Source organism: Amphiprion ocellaris, chromosome 5 (assembly GCF_022539595.1).
Source record: "Amphiprion ocellaris isolate individual 3 ecotype Okinawa chromosome 5, ASM2253959v1, whole genome shotgun sequence".
Classification (NCBI taxonomy): Eukaryota; Metazoa; Chordata; class Actinopteri; family Pomacentridae; genus Amphiprion; species Amphiprion ocellaris.
Window position 1 is genome coordinate 17610021 of NC_072770.1, and position 12777 is coordinate 17622797.

Here is a 12777-nt window from a genome sequence, read left to right on the forward strand (position 1 = left end):
CACAAGTAATGGGAATAGGCTTAATTGCCCTTCTTAAGCAAGTCACTACGTATAAAAGGAGATGGTTTACGCGCTGTCATCGGTGGTAAAGTTGACTTCATTTTATTTAATCTGGCTGAGGTTTGGCCAGTATGCAACAGGGCAATCACAACTGCAACTGAATGGACTGCAGGAAGAATAGCTCTATTACTGGCGCCTGTCTGAGAGAGAAGGGATAATTGTTCTGCACAAGTATGTTGGATTGCTGCACAATCAGAGCTGGATTCATTCAACCCCAGTATAAAAGGTATCCACAGTGTAAGTTCTGAATTATAGGCTACAAATTGCTTACTTGGGCTGAACAAATAATCAAAAATCCTACTGAAATAGCAATAAAAGTACAATATCCAAATCATAGGAGCTCATAAAGGTACGATGTGTCACAATGTGCCATTATAAATGAAGCATTGTGGAGATGATCATGTGGTCTATGAATCATATTTTTTAGACATAAAGGAACTGGTGCAGACTGCAGGAGAAATCACTTTTTTATATTTCTCAATGGAAAAGAAATGGAAAAACGGCACTAAAATTGAGACTAATATCTTCATTTATGTCATGATTTATTTTTGTATATGGTACATCCCTACTGCTTAGATAACTAATGATACTTTCAGATATGTTTTGCAGTGCAGTTGGTTATGGTGTATGGTGTATGGGGTGTATTATTGGAAAGGAGAAGACCTCAGATTTTCTGTTTGACTTCCGTAATGTTGTCTTTCTATAAGCAATTTACAGCAATATCTGAAACACAGAAAACTGATCACCCCTGTGTAAAGTCTAAAGCACTTGCCCGTCTGTTTATCAGAGCTAGACTGTGCTTGTCCTGTATTTGTAACTGTGTTTCCACTGAATTTTAGTTGGTCATCAATCCTCCTGTGTCCTTTTCCATCAGTGTGAAGTTTCACAAGCAGGTTTTTCTAATGCTTTGGCAACATTTCCCTTATGGAGTCATGATGGCGATACGCAGATAGGCACAGTCCATAGGTTCAAAATAGAGAAAGTTCTAGTGTTTACAGGTCATTTTATATTTGATACAGGCGTTTTCCATCTTATGTGTCAATAATTACAGGTGTATCCACTCTTCTTGCATTGAGTTTCTACTTTTTTTAAACATAGTTGTCCTAAAGTATTTGTTTTGCAATTATGAAGTGATACCAATTTGAATTCTTGGCAGACCTGTTGCTGTATCTGCACTTCCAGACATCATTTCACGTGTTGTCTAGTAACTCCAGTACCTACAGAATTTACAAGATCCACCAATATTCATAATTTTGGCATTGATGTAACACAGAAACATTGATTCTGATGACAAAGAACCACTGAGTCTGCGCACATTGCCGTAGTTTTGCTGTACACTGTATCTCCAGCATGACTATAAATGCAGTTTGTCCTGTTAACTACATCTGGATGGCTGCTACACATTTTGCTGTTATTTGGTTGGACTTGTTGACAACTTTATATCCTGCTTTAAGAGAATCGCTCGATATAATTGCCCTATATGGACCTAATCTTCTGCCTGAGCAAGCAAGAGTGCTGCTGTTACATGGATTAGTACTCTTAAAAACTACAAAGCTAAAAAACTCTGAAGACAGTTGAGGTTGAACAAAAAAGATGTCAAACTGTAGAGGACAGATTAAAAAGAAAGTGGGTGCTGCAATTAATGAGCAGCTGATGAATGCCGCTATGTTTTCAACAACAATGGATACTGTATTCTCAAAAACATAGAGACTCTTTTTTCTAGCCTTATGTTATCTGACATGGCAGAAAATGTCTCATCTAATCCGCTTCAACAGCAGGTAATTATTCCACCCACTTTAAATTTTACTGATAGATAGATTACTCTAAAAATTCCCATCTCAAAATAGTGGGTTCACATTTTATGTTGGCTTAGAAATGCTGAGAACATCCGCTGAACAGTAAACCTGTGTCTGCAACACACAACAGACAGCAAGATGCCAGATTAGAGATGCAAAAAGTCATTTGTATTACGTAAAATATGTTTAATCATCTTGGTATCATTTTTCATAAATTAAATATGGGCTATAATTACACAGAACCATTATCATTCCCATTACAAACAATTAAAATAGACCATCCATTCTGTTGATCTGGCAAGAGGATGCTAATGGCTAGTTGCCAGCCTGGCAAAGCACTTAAAATGTACTCTGGGGCCCAGGAGAGGTTGGATGAATTTTGTTTTCGCTCTAGCTAAAGCTTGAGGATCTAAGACCCAACCAGATTTACCAGTTCTGAATATACAACACAAAAGCACACCAAGGACCTGTCTCTCAAAGGAAGATTATTAAATTAGCAGTTTAACGGCGCTGAAAGCAAGGCGGAATAGCTCTTTTTTCAGTCCACGGTCAGATTTCTGATTCAACTAACCTGATTATCCAACTTTTTGAGGGCCCAGATGGAATGAAAAGAAACACAACCTTTAAACAAAGATTCAGCACAGAACTGTTCTGCAGGAAACATTCCTAACGATGCCAATCATCTATATGCTGCTTGATGTGTCTGTGGTGTTAATCTACCAAAGCTGGTGTATGCATAAAAATGTTTTCCATTCTGTGCATAAGTTGTTGGTACTTACCAAGACGTGATCTTTCCACTCTATAATTCTCTCCTGGATCATCACACACTTGCCTGCTCTGGTGTTCTGCTTTTTCCTACTCGCAGTGTTTGCAAACATTCCACAGTCTCACAAACTCACAAGATAAAAATACATGTCAAGCTGATGTAAAAATATAAGGCAATAAAAGTGAGTGTGGAAAGTATATTTAAACTAGCAAATCACTATGTAAACGAAGTCTGCTATGGAGGAATGTGCTCGAGACTCAGCCGTATTGAAATCACAGCTTCAGGCTTTAAAATATCAAATTAATTTCTGAGCTTTATTTTCATGCCAAATGCAAACTGAGTCTGACTTCCTTGCCAGCATCAATTTGTCAGCGTAGGTGTTAAACGTTCCAAACGATGAACGTTTCAGACACGGAGCCTATCTGAGCTATCCAACAGCGCCGCTAGTGTTATGCGATGCAACTTGCTAACCTCTAACGTATGCTTGCACTCGAGCTGTATGCTGTGCGTAGATCTCTCTGTCACGTCGCAGGCAGCGAGGTGACAGAGAGGCGGATGAGGACATCCAGTGCAGTATGAAGGATGGTGGCAACCGTTCCCCCGGGCCACAGTGATGGCACTACATCGATCCAGCCACTCTGGAGCCTGAAGTGCAGAGCCTTTTGGCTTTGTCAGCACTGTTCAGCTCAGCAATGCTCCAACTCCCCTGATCACTGTCAGAAACCCAGGAGAAAAGACCCAGGGAATAGGAAGGGGAAATTGCTGATGTATCTGGAGCCAGGCAGGTGCCACAGGATGGGCTGAATAACTGCTAAGTATTCACAGAGCACTTCTTTATCATTTTCGACCTGTTTTGAGATTCAAGAAAATTAATGTTTACTGTCAGGCAGGAGAAAAGCAGAAAGACAGAGGGAGTTTTTTGGAGCAGTTCCCTCCTCATCTACCTCTAAACAGAAGCACCTGTTTGTCCAATTCAGCCAGCCAACTGCTCCTCCAGGAAACTTAATTCTACTAATCCACTCTATATTTTCTCATGTGGAGGTGTGCCGGCACCGCTGAAGGTATGCATGCTGTTGTTTCAAGCGGCTAGTGTTTGTCTTCTAAGGTGATCCACTATGTACACTATATATCGTGTCTTTAATCTCTCAGGTACCTTTGATGGACCTCTATGCTGTCTCTTTTTTGCTTTGCTTATTGAATAGAGTCACCAGAGGCCAAACCCTGAACTTTAAGCATTTTGGTTTATTGTTACCTCTTTTTTAAAGTTTCCTCTTGATCTGAGTCATAGCGCAGATGCATGGAAAACCTGGAGAATCTAAAAGCACAGGCCTTGGCACTGAAGAGTCCTTGAAGTACACAGCCAGAGATTCAATACAGACACAAAGAACGATTAAATTTGGGTAAAACGCTCACATCCCATGGTTAGTCTGGGGCATTTCAAACACAGCGGCCAAGGTTGGGCATAGACTTCCTTAAATAATGTGGCCTTGACATTTTAAAGTGGCCCATTGCTCAACAATACACAACACAGAGACATTTAAAATACCTTGAAGTCAACTGGTGAAGCAACAGTTTGACATTTTACGAAATTTCTTTTTGAGAATTAAATAAGATGATCAATACCATTCCCATGTCTAAATAATTACCTGGAATTAGAAGTCTGGTGGCTTAGATGTGCATAAGAACTGAACTGGTTCAGCTGGGGAATTGGTAGATGTAGTCTTTTCCATGGAAATAAAATACACATGTGAGCACATGTAAAGCTTACAGATTAACACATTATATTTATTGAATCAATACAAAACCACGAGGCAGGGGGTTATGTGCTATGCTGTTTTCTTGTTCTTTCAGTTTGCCTAAACAAACACAACATTACATGTTGATTAAGGAGCTATATAGGTGCTGGTGGGCGGGTTTTACAACCTTGTGGTAGCCCCAGAGTACCTGTTTCTCCCTGCATCCCATCTTAAGGTAAAGGCAAGCTAATAAGCTAGTGTTTTAGGATTTGTATTTACCATTCAGAAATGAGAGTGATATTAATCTTCTCAAGCCACAGCAAGAAGGAATATAAGGGCGTCACTGTCAGGTTTTAAGAGATCTTAGTGACATGTTTACCATACATCAATCAGCCATAACATTAAAAACACTGACAATGCAGCATTCTGCAGGGAAAACCTTTAAACTCTGGCATTCATGTGGCTGTTACTTTGACACGTATCACTCACTTAAACATTGCTGCAGATGAACACAATATTAGACAGGAGGTTTTAATGTTGTGGCTGATCGGTGCATGTTCTATATGCAAGGGGAGCTGTAGGGAATTATAAGTCATGCTTTTGGAAAAGCATCCGGCCTGGCCCATCAGCTTGGGACACATCCCTTTCTCACCCCCAATCACACACTGCAGCTGTAAGCCTCCATAAAAACCATTTATCTGCGACAAATAAAATCAAATAATTCTGCTAGGACTTGTAAAACCGAACTTAGTCTTTCTGCTGCGCACAGGAAAAAGGCTTTCATTCACCCCATAACTATTTGTGTGTTCAGCAATAACGGTGCAGGGAAATCCATTAGGCACAATTGCTATGTTGGCATGGTTACTGTTTAGGTGGAATAAGCAAATTCTTGCACACACAGGCAAATTTGCAGGGTTGTCAGATGTGAAGAGACGACAAATATTCATCTCTTCGGTTACGTGTCAACATAATCGAGCTAGCTTGTTTTAGGCTGAATGGAAATTTTGTTTTCTTGAGGGAAATACGTGATGATGCCACATAATACAAAATCCTATTAGTCATAGCAACCATGCCTATGCCTGCTGTATAGTGTTTCTCTCTCAAAGTGCTAATTCAAAGTTTGATTTGCTCATAAAATTTCAAGATAACTTTTATATATTTTGAAATATTTTGGAATAAGTGACAAAAAATCTTTATTATATTGTTTGACATCAACTAGATACATACTAGTTGATAAAGTGTTCATAAAAGTTTGTAGACATCCCACACGGAAATAGAATGACATGACATTTCCCTCCATTGTATTGTGTGAAAAAAAAATAAAATTCCGAATGAGTGTTACCTATGAAAAGCTTGCTGGGAAATGTCAAGCTGACTGTCATTAAAGACGCAGCGACATTTTTATTCCGTCTTTTAAAGCTGTGATTCCATCTCTGCCAACAGAGGCAGTAATCTGCTGCTCCCCAACAGACAGGCATCAGACAGATTAACTCCATTACTCTTTGACTTGAGTGAATGAAGGAAACAATACATTTCTCATTTAACCTTAATCCTGTGTGGGAGCAGCTGAGGAGGAATATTGCAGGTGGAGGGAAAGCAGAGATGGGGAGAGAAGGCGTGGGGCTTGAAAATGAATTCCATGGCAGCCGGCATGTTTGCTCATCTTTTTTCATGCTCTCCCTTAACTACAGTTAGCGAGCTCCAGAGCGAGAGAGACGGCAGACGATGGCTAAGATGGAGAGGAGGGGAGATGGTGAGAGACAGAGAGACGGACATGATGGAGTGACAGACAGGGAGACAGTCAGGCAGAGGGAAGAGAAATGAGAGAGACAGAATGAGGTTTACAGCTTCAATATGTCAGAGTTAGTATTAAGAGGCAGAGAAAAAAATCAACCAATTTCCAGTGCGATGACACACCCAAACTAATACTCTGCATGGGGCGCTACAGTCAGCCTTGTGTATGAAACACGCTGTGACACATGTGGCCTGTGTATTGTCTGCAGCATCTGTTGCAGGGGCACAGATGGCAATGGCCATCCTCGCCACCGTGCCACCAAGTTCCTACCTCGTGGGAGATGTGGTCTGTGATGACGTTTTACCGACAGCGCGGGCCATCTGTCAACACATGACAGCCTGTTTTCAACTTCCTTTTCTCTTCCATAAATGTGGATTGAGGGTGGAGGGGGATGGAAGGGTGTGAAGGATGGATGTTTGTATGGTGCGTGTATGAAAAGGTCAGGGCTGGGCGCTTACTGCGGCAGCAACATCAGTGAAACCCTGGAGGGGCAACAGTGGTGAAACCCGGGATCCTCAACACAGCTCTGTCAGACTGCAGGAGAAAGCTGTCAGTGCAGATGCCTAAACCTTTACCGCCCTTCCCTCTCCCTCACACTCACTCTCGCCTCGCTCTGACTCATTGTGTCAGCTCTTCAAACTCTCTCCATTCTCTTCTGCCTTAAGCTACACGCAGAGACCAAAGGGAAGAATGAGTCCATCTTTGGCTGCTGTAAACAAAAAGGGAACACTCTTTGTGGGGTGTGAATTTTCTCTCTCTCTTGTCTGCGTGCCACATCAAACTTCTCTCTGTTCCACGCACATGAAAGGAGGAATTGTTTCTCCCCATTTTCCTCATTTACTGGTCTTTCGGTTATTCACAGATAAAAATAAATTGAAGGAAGAGGAGATAATGAAGATATGATGAGGACAAGGCAGAGACAGTGATCCAGGAATATTGAAATCGACTTGAGCGTTCTCCACTGCTTTCTCTGCTCCCCCATTCTGAATGGTGATAGAGGCTCATTAAAAATTCATCGTTCTACTATGAAAAGAGCGAACGTAGGCATTTTGTTCAGACTGAGAGACAGCAAGCAATGTCTGGACTGTTGTCTTTGGTGCGTAGGGCCAAGTCTGGTTCTGTAAAGATTGACTTCAGGGATTCAAAACACAATGTCCAGACAACAGCATAAAGGATTAATGTATCATTCAAGGCATTGAACAAAAACAACCCTGGCACACCTAACAAGACTAGGGCTACATCCACACTGATACAAACTAAAATGGAGCTTTAAAATGAAAATGATCTCCATTGGGATGAACCTTTTAGCCCAGTTTCAGAGATAACATCTGTGCATGTTAACATGTCTAAGAACATATAACACATGACCACTTAGGTACACTGGGTATGCTTTGTTGTAAAAAAAAGATACTACAAAGCAAGAGCGGCAATGAAGAAAACCAAAACCAGAGATTCTTTTAACTGCAAAACAGCTCATAGCACAGACAACAAGGTCAGCAAATGCCTGGGTTAGTGATATTGAATTAACCAGTGGTAATCAATGCATGTGTCTTTGCTGATGGGAGCGTCATGAATCAAGAAACGAACAAAAGGTTCCAAACATCTCCATTTCTATCCATCCAGTATAAAGCACAACCCCAGAGTATTAAGCTGAAACAGAGTCAGCAATGTTTGAAAAAATCTTCATTTTAGGCATCCTAAAATACTCGAGTAGTGTGGATGGTAGACATATATGTAGCAGGAGTTATGCTATAAAATGAAATTGCATTAGCGTGGATGCAGTCTAAAAGCCTACAGTCATACTGGCAGTTCTGTACAGATGATGATACAGATGTATAGATGATGGATGGATGGATGGATGGATGGATGGATGGATGGATGGATGGGTGGGTGGGTGGGTGGGTGGATGGATGGATGGATGGATGGATGGATGGATGGATGGATGGATGGATGGATGGGTGGGTGGGTGGGTGGGTGGATGGATGGATGGATGGATGGATGGATGGATGGATGGGTGGGTGGATGGATGGATGGATGGATGGATGGATGGACGGACCTATCAGCCACAACCAGTAAAACAATATTCTGTAGGTATTATCGGTATTGTGAGCGGGGCCTCCATGGGCAGACTTGTTCCGGTGCACTCCACTGATGTTCGATCCGACTGACATCTAGGAAATTCGAACGCTGGGTCAATGCCTTGGGCTCATTCAACACTCTTAGTGATATGGCAGGGTTGTGCTGGAGGAACCCACTGTTGTCTGGAACTGTTACTGCCATCGAAGGTTGTGCTTCGTCTGGAACATTTAGGTGGGTGGTACGTGTCAAAGTGGCATCCACATGAGTGCCAGAACCCAAGGTTTTCTCGCAGAACATGGCATTGTACAGAGACTGTGTTATTAATTTTTCCTGTTACTGGCTTTGATGTTGTGGATAATTTGCGTGTATTAATGACCAAGGCCATAATGCATTCAGGGCAAAGAAGATATTTTGTATTCATTTAATTTTTCCATTGTTTACCAGTCGTGCACTATATCAACTCTTGAATCGAGGTTAAATGCTTCGTAAGAGAATCTATTCAAAGATTTATGGCAAAGTTATTCATGAGTATCACTGATCCAAATGTCATCCACAGCTTTTTATTTTATAATCATGATTTTTATGCATCAAATATCATCAGCTCAAGTTTTGTTGAATCACCCAACATAAACCGGCATTAAATGTTTAATGAATGCATCTCTGTGGTGTGCTACAAGTGGCTTCAACAGGTTTACAAAAACAATCCATTCATGTAATATTGGTAGTGAGTGCAGGGCTTATCCTGTCTGCAGGGTTCCTTGGTGTACATGTTTACCAGATAGAGACACAATTCAGAAATGTAAATTTAACAAGTTATCCAGCTCCCACAATACACCTTTGAATATCTGCAGCATTTTCTCGCAGTAAAATCGCTGAAACTGAATAATGCGGTTGGTGCTGTCTCATGAGGAACTTTTTCACCTCTTCAAATGATGAAAAGCAGAAAAAGGATTTGTGTCAGCATGAATTCATAAGGACCTCTCTATAAACGCGCAGAAAAAATATAGACAAATGATAGTTTGTCTGCACATTTCTGTGTTTATCAACAGTCTGTTTGCTTTATGTTCTTGAGGCAAGGTGCAACAAGAAAAAGAGGCACGCTAAACTACTGATAAGAACTTAAACAAAACTTGTATTCAAACACAACATTTGCACCTGCATTTGACTGAATCAATTCATCAGCAGTTTTCAAATTAATATTGTATATATACAATTACATATGCTCATCTGTGTGTAGTAATGCTCTTTCTGAAGCTATATAATGGATTCAGCTCACACTTCTATGAATGTGTGACATTTTTACATGTCTATTTTGTAAAGTCTCACTGAATAAAAGTAAGCATAGATAATTTAAGTACTGACTATTCGTCGATGATTTCTGTTTCTGCAAAACACGATGAATTTCTGCAATAACTGTGAAGCTTAGCAGTTCTATCAGAAAATCTTTTTCAAATGCAATATGAAAAGGTGAGCATACCATATAATATAGTTGCTTACTACTCCCCTTTTTAGCTCAACAACATGAAATAATGATTACTTCATATTTCACTTCTCTTACACTTGAAGCTGGAATGACACTTTGAGGGCTTTAATGTTGCAGATCTGACAACTAAGCAATGAGCTGAAGATTTGTACAATTTTCTCTAAAGCCAAGAGGAGCTGCAGATTCTGGAGATGATTCTCTGCAGGTTTATCCCTCGGAGCAACCCATTTCACATTCTCTCACCGGAGTACATTATATCTGCGTTAAGGTCCAACCAATTTCTCAATGGCACAACAGCCTGCACTTAAGCTAAGCTTTTAAAAAAAAAAATTCTTTCCATTTCTGATATTTAGTTTCAGATGTTCCTAAATGTCAAGCTCAATTGAGTGTCCTGTGAATGCCTTTAAATCTGAAATTAATGTTGTGGCCCATTAGGGTTAGGGCTAGCACATTATTAACACATTATCACCTTGTTAACTTTGCGTGGCAAATGTGTTGAGCTACTATCACATGAGTTGTTTTGTGTTTGGCTGTGGATTTGAAACAATCATCATGTCGTGCTTCATTTTGGTCCAATATGTTACTTTAAAATTCGGTTTGCTGTCTTATTACAATCTTCACAAGTGCATTTAAAGCCACCATTTAACTATTTATGTCATGTCTACTGTAAAGTCCTGTTTTGGATTTATTTAAACCAGGTTTGGATTTCAAGTATGAATGTTTTTACTCAACCCAGCCACCCACCTTTCCCTGCTGTGTAGCTTATTTGAGTCTGAGGTTTGGTGGCATCAGACCAAGCAAAGCAGTGCAGACGTCCTTTTCCATAGCCCGACCTCCAGCTTCTCCTGAGGGATCCAGAGGAGTTCCCAAGCCAGATGGGATATATAATCCTTCCAACATGCTCTGGGTCTGCCCCAAGGTCTCCTCCCAGTTGCTGGTGCCCAGAATACCTCCACAGAGGGGCATATGGAAGGTGCCCTGATTAGATTCACAAAATTACCTCAGTTGTCTCTTTCTAATGAGCTGAGCCTGGAACTCCTCTAAAGGAAACTAACTTCAGCCACTTTTGCCTATGTTTGACAATCTTTTATTCACTGTTCTATTATCGTCAGGGCTGAAATGTAAATTGGCAAATTGAAAGCCTGTCTTCAGGTGCAGCTCTGTAAAGTAGAAAGGAGCGATTTATGAATCTTCCAACATGCATTCTCAGCAAGGAGTGGAAGTCATCGTGGAGAGACAGACTGATCTACTCTCTGTAATGTGGGGAAATCAAATAAAATACCCAGGAATAGCATCATCAGTGGGCGTGTGACAAGCTGCTTATGCACAGAAGCTAAAGGCTAAAAATTGATTTTGGTGAAAACTAGTAAAATTACCTAGACATAAATTGGCTTTCATCTGCTTTTGTGTAAATGGCTTCTAGCAGTTGAGTTTGATCGAGCACTACGCCTTGCATAAGTCTGTACAAAATGAACGTGAACATTCCTTTGCTACAGAAATGTCTGAGGCGATATCACTGTTTCTCTGCTCTATTCATTCTGAGCACAGACACGCCCACGTAAACCACAACATCAAAGATCATGCCTCCATGCCAGCGATGTATGTTGAAACTGTGTTATCGATTTACTAGCATGTGCCCTTTAAAGACCTTCACAAATGCAAAGAAGCAGCCAATTTACATAAAATCTTTGAAAATCGTGTTCCCTTGCAGAGAAATTATTGAATATGCATGGAAATGTGGCACTGAAATGTGATAAACTGCTAGTGGGGTAACAACTTAAATATGTCCATGTTCAATATATAGAGCTGAGACTCAATGTGTGATGATGGGAGAAGCAATAACTGCACAGACTGGAGTGTGAGGAATATATTTTCCTGTTAGAATGGTACTTTAGCACAACTCTGCAGTGTGGACATATGCTGACCTTTCCAGGTGCTTTGTGGGACTTTCTTGTAAACAAACAAAAGACGCATTCAGTTTTTTTCATATTTCAAATCCTGCAGTTAATATCCTTTATTAGCTTGTTGTTTCTCTACCTTTCCTTTGTTGGCACATTGCAATGCTTATTTTTGCAGGGATATGTGTTAAGCCGACCTTGTGGTCTCATTCATAAAATCATTGCTCCTTTGGGTAACCAGTGATCAAGAAACCCTTAAGGTGCCTTTTATTATGCTTAAGGAGCCAATCACACTCGGAGATGGTTCTCCTGAGCCAGAATAAAGTGAAAATTATACCTTTCAGTCCTGATACAAAAGATACAAAAGGCATGAACATAAGGTGACTACCTGATTGTGCAGCTTTATGTTCAACTTACCAAACTCCCAAAACAGTGATGTGTGGCTGATATACTGTATGGTGGTATTTTTTTAACCAGCTCAAAGTAAACAGCATTGCAAAAATGAAGATATGTTTCAAGGAAATGGCAGAAAATGGCTCATAGGAACCGGGTATGCTTGAGAATTCTGTCCTTTAAAATCACAGTACAGTACTTAGGATCAAAGACATCTAAATGAACCACTGTATAACATATATTGGAGTAGTTCTGGTCACCATGTTGCCTTGATATTTCAGACCAACCTGTTCAAAGGCTTTTGGTTTGCTTGTTTCGTGTGTATCAAGGTTTGGCAGGGCAATTGCACTTCAGATTATAAAAAGCCAAAGTCAATTAGACCAAACTCCAACCACATTATTATTTTTAAACCACAAAGAAAAAAAAAAATAGTATTCAGATTCAGTGACCAATTCACTGCCATCTCATTTCAGCATTTCAGTCACTGCTGCGGTTAATAGAATAAAAGTTTTGGATGGAGTAGACAAAAGCTTTAACCTCTGTGATGGGTAATTCAGCCAACAGACAGCAGTCAACACTGGTAGAAATGAACTGCAGTATGTACATAAATAAAGTAATTAGCTGTGTTTCAACATAGCTGTCAAGCAACTTTTAAAAGTCACACAAAATAAAAAGTAAATTAGGTTTGTTAACAAACTAGGTTGCATAGGCGTCATCAGAAGGTGACGGTAGAGAGTACACTAAACAAGAAGTAGAGGTCACAGACATGAA

The 12777-nt window shown here is 40.3% G+C and overlaps 1 protein-coding gene across 3 annotated transcripts in view; it reads right to left on the reverse strand.

The window, feature by feature from the left end:
• Positions 1-12777, reverse strand: part of cdh4 (cadherin 4, type 1, R-cadherin (retinal)) — a 223535-nt gene that overhangs the window by 99979 nt on the left and 110779 nt on the right. The window lies entirely within an intron of this gene.